Here is a 7,871-nt window from a genome sequence, read left to right as displayed (position 1 = left end):
TGTGCTGTGCTGTGCTGTGCTGTGCTGTGTGATGCACATACAGAAGTGGTTGGGGTGGTGCAGGGCGGGCTGTTGGTGGCTCCTCCCATTCTGTTGGGGTCCTACAGGAGTGTAGGCGGCCGTGCTGCTGCCTGTCCAGGTGGCCGTGGTGTCTGCACAGAGAGAGAGCAGGGGGTCATTCCAACAGATACACTGCAGGATTTAAAAACAACACAGGAGCTTTTCAAGATAGTTTATTTTAACACACCAGGGTTTTTAGTTTGTTATATATATATAATTGATAAGGATCTATCTATCACCACTGTATCTCTGTGGTACTGCACTCCCTCTCAGACTGTGGTACTCACTGTGGTACGGTGCTCCGACAGGCTGCTGCTGCTGCTGCTGCTGGCCCTGTTTCGGAGTGCTGTATCCGTTCTGCTGGGGGGGTGCAGCGGGGTGGGTGGGGGTGGTGGGAGGGGGGGTTGGAGCCATCTGCTGGTGGGGGGGGTGCGATCTGGAGGAGACTCTCAGAGTGACTTGACATGGGGAGGAGAGAACTGGGGGCTGAGAGAGGGAGAGGAGAGGGATAGACGGAGAGGAGAGCAGAGAGAAGAGGAAATGAGATTGTATCTTACACAGCAGCCTATATTTTTCAAAATATATAGTTAAAGATGATTAATTAAACAGTACAGCTAACTGTAAAGTGACGTCATTTCTGTCTGTTACAAACTATCAGATACAAAGACATTTCAGATAGCTGTATCGCACCAATATCAGGGTCTAGTGCTATATATTATGAAGACATTTCAGAGGGCTGGATCACATCAATATCAGGGTCTAGTGCTATATATTATATCAGGGTCTAGTGCTATATATTATAAAGACATTTCAGAGGGCTGGATCACATCAATATCAGGGTCTAGCGCTATATATTATAAAGACATTTCAGAGCGCTGTATCACATCAATATCAGGGTCTAGCGCTATATATTATAAAGACATTTCAGAGGGCTGGATCGCATCAATATCAGGTCTAGCGCTATATATTATAAAGACATTTCAGAGGGCTGGATCGCATCAATATCAGGGTCTAGCGCTATATATTATATAGACATTTCAGAGGGCTGGATCACATCAATATCAGGGTCTGTATATTTTCAGATAATCTGAAACATTTGAATACATTTAGCAACGCTCGTGTGACCTGCTGATAAAGCATTTGAATTACAGTTTGAAAGCGAGTGTCTGCAGTCTTACTGGCTGGAGAGAGCGGGATGTTGGGGTACAGGCTGCCAGGGGGGGGTCTGGAGCTCTCGGGAAGCTGCAGGGGGGGCAGGGGCTGTCCGTAGGGATCCGGGGGGCCGTGCTTCATCCCGATGGAGTGAGGGTCCGGCTGGGGGGGCAGGCCGAGGGGACCGTCCAGCTGCACACAGTCATGGATAAACTCCTCCTTGATGAGCCTGCCAGGGGGTGCTAGAGAGACAGGGGAGAGGGGCAGGGTTACACTGAGAACCAGAATAACATAACAAAACACATCCTCTTAATAATACTAATAAATAAAGATCAACAGAAAACGAACAGCATGCATTTTGTGGGGGTCGTGTGGTTTGCGCACGCTGCTCTCCTTACCCGTGTTGTGAAGGCTGAGACTGCAGGAGGAACGAGAAGCACAGGGTTAGACAGACCCGCCTCACCCTGCACAGACTACAGAGACAGAACAGAACAACGCTGAGAGAGCTCACCTGTGTTCTGAAGGCTGAGACCTGCTTAAAAAAACCGAAAACACAGCGTTACTTACAGACAAGCACAACACTGCATCACTGAACTGTTCACATGTGTTATTCTTACTCAGAGTCCTGTTCTCAGGCGGTATAATCAGGGTTTCTGTTTTCTGGTTTGTATTAATTTTTAGCTATTTTTGCGTTTGATGCAAAACTATCTGCTGTTTGAAATGATTGCTTTTTTCGGTTGCTTTTCCAAAATGCTTGGGCGGGTTTCTGTCACAATACAGTAACTGGACAGCACTTGCACACTTAAGTTGCGCCCTCTTTCCTTTGCTGTCTTCCCCAGTGAAATCCTTACAGTCACGGGCACATTCTTCTGGGGTTTTTGTGTCTAGGCGTGGTTTGACATTTCGCCCCAATTTGCAATTCTGTTTTAAGAAATACAATGGGCAGAAATGCAGGAATGCACTGCCACTCAGCAGTTGGGGCGGGGTTTACAGTATTCCGACGAATCAGTGACAGACAGGAGTAAATGTTTTTTTATTGGAAAGGGGTGAAGTCAACGTGAACTGAGTCACCATTTTCCAGTGTTTTCCGAGGCTTTATTGGTTATACAGCGATTTCATTTTTTTGGATCGGGGGTGTTAAAACCGAAACTCAGAAGCCCTGTGTGTGTGTGTGTGTGTGTGTGTATGTGTGTGTGTGTGTGTGTGCGTGTGTGTGTGCCCTGTGCCCTATCCCCTGTGTGTGTGTGTGTGTGTGTGTGTGCGTGTGCCCTGTGCCCTATCCCCTGTGTGGTGTGTGTGTGTGTGTGTGTGTGTGCCCTGTGCCCTATCCCCTGTGTGTGTGTGTGTGTGTGTGCCCTGTGCCCTATCCCGTGTGTGTGTGTGTGTGTGTGCCCTGTGCCCTATCCCGTGTGTGTGTGTGTGTGTGTGTGCCCTGTGCCCTATCCGTGTGTGTGTGTGTGTGTGTGTGTGTGTGTGTGCCCTGTGCCCTATCCCCTGTGTGTGTGTGTGTGTGTGTGCCCTGTGCCCTATCCCCTGTGTGTGTGTGTGTGTGTGTGTGTGTGTGTGTGCCCTGTGCCCTATCCCTGTGTGTGTGTGTGTGTGTGTGCCCTGTGCCCTATCCCGTGTGTGTGTGTGTGTGTGTGTGCCCTGTGCCCTATCCCGTGTGTGTGTGTGTGTGTGTGTGCCTGTGCCCTATCCCGTGTGTGTGTGTGTGTGTGTGTGTGTGTGTGCCCTGTGCCCTATCCCCTGTGTGTGTGTGTGCCCTGTGCCCTATCCCCTGTGTGTGTGTGTGTGTGTGTGCCCTGTGCCCTATCCCCTGTGTGTGTGTGTGTGTGTGTGTGTGTGCCCTGTGCCCTATCCCCTGTGTGTGTGTGTGTGTGTGGCCCTGTGCCCTATCCCGTGTGTGTGTGTGTGTGTGTGTGCCCTGTGCCCTATCCCGTGTGTGTGTGTGTGTGTGCCCTGTGCCCTATCCCCTGTGTGTGTGTGTGTGTGTGTGTGTGTGTGCCCTGTGCCCTATCCCGTGTGTGTGTGTGTGTGTGTGCCCTGTGCCCTATCCCTGTGTGTGTGTGTGTGTGTGTGTGTGTGTGCCCTGTGCCCTATCCCCTGTGTGTGTGTGTGTGCCCTGTGCCCTATCCCTGTGTGTGTGTGTGTGTGTGTGTGTGCCCTGTGCCCTATCCCCTGTGTGTGCCCTGTGCCCTATCCCTGTGTGTGTGTGTGTGTGCCCTGTGCCCTGCACTCTGCCCGGTCCCTGTGCTCATACCGATGCCCGGTGACACCACCCTCTCGTAGTGGTACGGGTTGACGCACACGTTGTCGTATTTCAGGTCGAAGGCGAACTGACAGAACTTGACGTGTTTGAGTTCGTTCTTGTGCAGGTCGGGCCAGCGCCACAAGCGAGCGTAGATCACATGAGGGAACCCTTTCCGACCCGCCACCTGGGAGAGGAGAGGAGAGGAGGGGAGGGGAGAGGAGGAGAGGAGAGGAGAGGGAGGGGGAGAGGAGGGAGGGGGAGAGGAGAGGGGAGAGGAGAGGAGGGAGGGGGAGAGGAGGAGAAGAGAGGGGAGAGGAGGGGAGAGGAGGGGAGGAGAGGAGGGAAGAGGAGAGGAGAGGGAGGGGGAGAGGAGAGGAGGGGAGAGGAGAGGAGGAGAGGGGAGAGGAGGGGGAGAGGAGAGGAGAGGAGAGGAGAGGAGGGGGAGAGGAGAGGAGAGGAGAGGGGAGAGGAGGGGGAGAGGAGGGGAGAGGAGAGGAGAGGGGGAGAGGGGAGAGGAGGGAAGAGGAGAGGAGAGGAGAGGAGAGGAGGAGGAGGGAGTTATAGTGTGAGCAAAATCACATACCTAAACAAACACACACACACACACACACACACACACAAAGCACTACAGCATAAAACTGACTAATTACACACACCCGTGCCTGTGTGTGTCAGTGCCTGTGCGTGTGCCTGTGAGTCTGTGTGTGAGCGTGTGTGTGACAAGAGAGTGTGTGTGTGTGTGTGTGTGTGTGTGTGTGTGTGTGTGAGAGAGAGTGTGTGTGTGTGTGTGAGCGTGTGTGACAGAGGGTGTGTGTGTGTGTGTGAGCAAGAGTGTGAGAGAGTGTGGAGTGTGTGAGAGAGAGAGAGAGAGAGAGAGAGAGAGAGAGGGAGAGAGAGCGAGAGCGAGCGAGCGAGCGAGCGTGTGTGTGTGTGTGTGTGTGTGTGTGTGTGTGTGTGCGTGTGTGTGTGCGTGATTGGGGGGCAGGGCAGGGGCTTCACCATGCTTTCACTGTTGTGTTATATCAGAAAATGTTTAACAATTTGCATCCATAAATATTTGGTTCCATATACAATATTTACACAGAGAAGTCCAAAGCTTCTTATACAACAGCCAGTGCACACAGTAAACACATTCATTCAAAAGTACTGCAGCCCTTGAAGTTTCCCAAAGCACAGCGCAGTGTAATAAAGCACAGTGAAAGCATGGGAGGCATGCTACAACAAAACCAAAAAAAACATGGTACTCTATTAACAAACAAAAAGGATAAAAAAGAAGACATGCAACAGCAACGGCAGGCAGGGAGGGAGGGGTTAATGTGTGTGTGTGTGTGGTGTGTGTGTGTGTGTGAGCGTGTGTGAGAGTGTGTGTGTGTGTGTGTGTGCGTGTGTGTGTGTGTGTTTTGAGCTGGGTGTTTCAAAGCTGTTGAAAGGCGACAGGCAGGCAGGCGACATTCCAATAGATCCACCCCCCCCAATGTGAAACCCGACCCCTCTATCTGACCCCCCCCCCCCCCCAGCTACACTCTGCTTATGTCAAAATCATCCAGACACACACACACACACACACACACACACACACACACACACACACACACACACACAGCAAAATGCGTACAGTACAGACACTCACTCTAAAACTCACAAACACACAGTTAAATGTATGCTAACTCATCACGGACAGACACACGCATGCACTCACACCCTCACACACAGCAGTACAGAGACACAGCAGCGTACTTTTCTCCCTGCCCCTTTCCTGTCGCTCCAGACACAAACATCCCCCTCAGCCCCCTCCCAGCTCAGGGTGTGTGTGGGGGCGGGGGGCTCCCTAATGACTAAACTAATCCCTTCCCTCAAGGACGCAGCGAGGAGGAGAAACACTGAACAGAGACAGGCGCTCGACAAACACTGAGGAGAGAGGGAGAGACTGGGACAGGAGAGAGCGAGAGAGAGACTGGGAGGGAGGGAGGTGATGGGGCCTAGCGGTCAGAGCTGAGAGACGCCTGCACGTACCAAACTAGGAAGTGTTTGAGTCTAAACGAACCATTCGCATGGGTGGGAAAGAAAAGGCAACAAACGCGACCCTTTGAAAAGCACATGGATTTCTACCATGAGTAATAATGCCATCCAAAATAAATTGAGAAGGCATTGCACACACTGCAAACACATGGGCTTTATAAACATGATCACTGACATTGCCATGGAGACGCTCTACAGGGGAGCTGTGACATTGCCCATGAGACGCTGTACAGGGGAGCTGTGACATTGCCATGGAGGACGTTGTACAGCGGAGCTGTGACATTGCCATGGAGACGCTGTACAGGGGAGCTGTGACATTGCCATGGAGATGCTGTACAGGGGAGCTGTGACATTGCCATGGAGACGCTGTACAGGGGAGCTGTGACAGCCCCTTGAACTAAAGCTGTACAGAGGCAGTCTGGCCCAAAAGTCACCCTCATGCCAGCAAGCCAGTAGCCCACAGGGACAGTTCATACAATTACACATTGACAGAGGAAACTGTGTCGTTTCTTTTTTGTGGCTAATAATCAGCTTTATATATGAATCCTAAACAACATTACAGAACATCCCACACAAATCTTTTTTTTTTTTTGCCAATTAAGAGCCCTGCAGTGTGGCTCAGTGGTTAGAGCTGAGGGACTGGGAGGGAGGCAGTTAGTGTGGTCAGTGGTTACAGCTGAGGGATGGGAGGGAGGCAGTTAGTGTGGTCAGTGGTTAGAGCTGAGGGACTGGGAGGGAGGGTGGCAGTTAGTATGACTCAGTGGTTAGAGCTGAGGGACTGGGAGGGAGGCAGTTAGTGTGGTCAGTGGTTAGAGCTGTGGGACTGGGAGGGAGGCAGTTAGTGTGGCTCAGTGCTTAGAGCTGAGGGGACTGGGAGGGAGGCAGTTAGTATGGCTCAGTGCTTAGAGCTGAGGGATGGGAGGGAGGCAGTAGTGTGGCTCAGTGGTTAGAGCTGGGGGACTGGGAGGGAGGCAGTTAGTGTGGCTCAGTGCTTAGAGCCAAGAGGAATATATAAAGTTTTAACAGGGACATAAACAAAAACTCATTTCAGTGCTGCATTTTAAACCATGATGTCACGCAGCTACAGCACAGCGGCTGACACTTGGTTGGGTCTAATTCAGAAACTCCTCATTTGTCCATCTACCCTCTCCACACTACACAAAGCACACTGCACTTCACACTGCACAAAGCACACTGCACTTCACACTGCACAAACCACACTGCACTTCACACTGCACAAACCACACTGCACAAACCACACTGCACTTCACACTGCACAAACCACACTGCACTTCACACTGCACAAACCACACTGCACTTCACACTGCACAAACCACACTGCACTTCACACTGCACACACCACACTGCACTTCACAAACCACACTGCACTTCACACTACACAAACCACACTGCACAAAGCACACACCACACTGCACACACCACACTGCACACACCACACTGCACTTCACACTGCACACACCACACTGCACACACCACACTGCACTTCACACTGCAAACCACACTGCACTCCCCTCTCCCCACTTCCCTCTCCACTCCCTTCTCCCCTCTCCCCCCCTCCTCGTACCTGCAGCCGCCCGTCGAGGGTCCTCTGGATGGTCACACACTTGCTCGGATGTGCTCCGTTGGTGGTGATGGCTGTGATGAGGGAGTCCAGCTCATCCTTCTTCTCTTTCAGTTTCTTGACGAGGCTCTCGATGGCGCGCTTGGCGAAGGACTCGTTCTCCCGCCCTGCCGGTGGCACATGAGACTGTGCACGATGCTGAGGCAGGCGTCGCCACTGCTGGGGGGGTTCAGAGACATGGCGCTGCGGGGGGGGGGGCACGGAGAGGGGCAGCATTGCAATGAAACTCAAATATAATATATATATGTATAATAGAGGTTGGCAATTCGGGTACCCAGCGGGTTTGAAATTACCCGGGTCTCTTTTTACTACCCGGGTTTCTATTTATTAATTTGAGAATTTAAAGGAGATGTAGAAAATACGACGATACAGATGTAAACGAGGGTCTAATAAAGACAACATTAAAACCAGCTTTTTCTTAACTGACAGGATATGAAGGTTCTACAGAAAACAATTACACAGCGGGCAGCAAGTACACCTCAATAATAAGAACTGCAGCCACTATTCTTCTGAGGAACCGAAGCGAAACAACATAACAACATCCTGTGATAACTCTGTGATCCATTCATAATAACCGCGTGGCTTCCAACACAGAACGCCTCATCTACAGTGACCACGCAGATATAGTGTCTTACCAACAGATCTTAATTTAAGAAGAAATGCGAAAATAAATCAAATCAAAATAAAATAACGTGGAACGCATTAAGGAAGTGTGCGTCCCCCTTTTGAATGAAATACTTCCTTGGT

At 51.1% G+C, this 7,871-nt stretch overlaps 1 pseudogene; it reads right to left on the bottom strand.

Annotated features, from left to right (window-relative positions):
* Positions 1-7,303, bottom strand: LOC117968709 (mothers against decapentaplegic homolog 4-like; annotated as a pseudogene).
* Positions 7,304-7,871: the final 568 nt, after the last annotated feature.

Source organism: Acipenser ruthenus, unplaced genomic scaffold (assembly GCF_902713425.1).
Source record: "Acipenser ruthenus unplaced genomic scaffold, fAciRut3.2 maternal haplotype, whole genome shotgun sequence".
Taxonomy (NCBI): domain Eukaryota; kingdom Metazoa; phylum Chordata; class Actinopteri; order Acipenseriformes; family Acipenseridae; genus Acipenser; species Acipenser ruthenus.
This window is presented reverse-complemented; position numbering and strand designations above follow the sequence as displayed.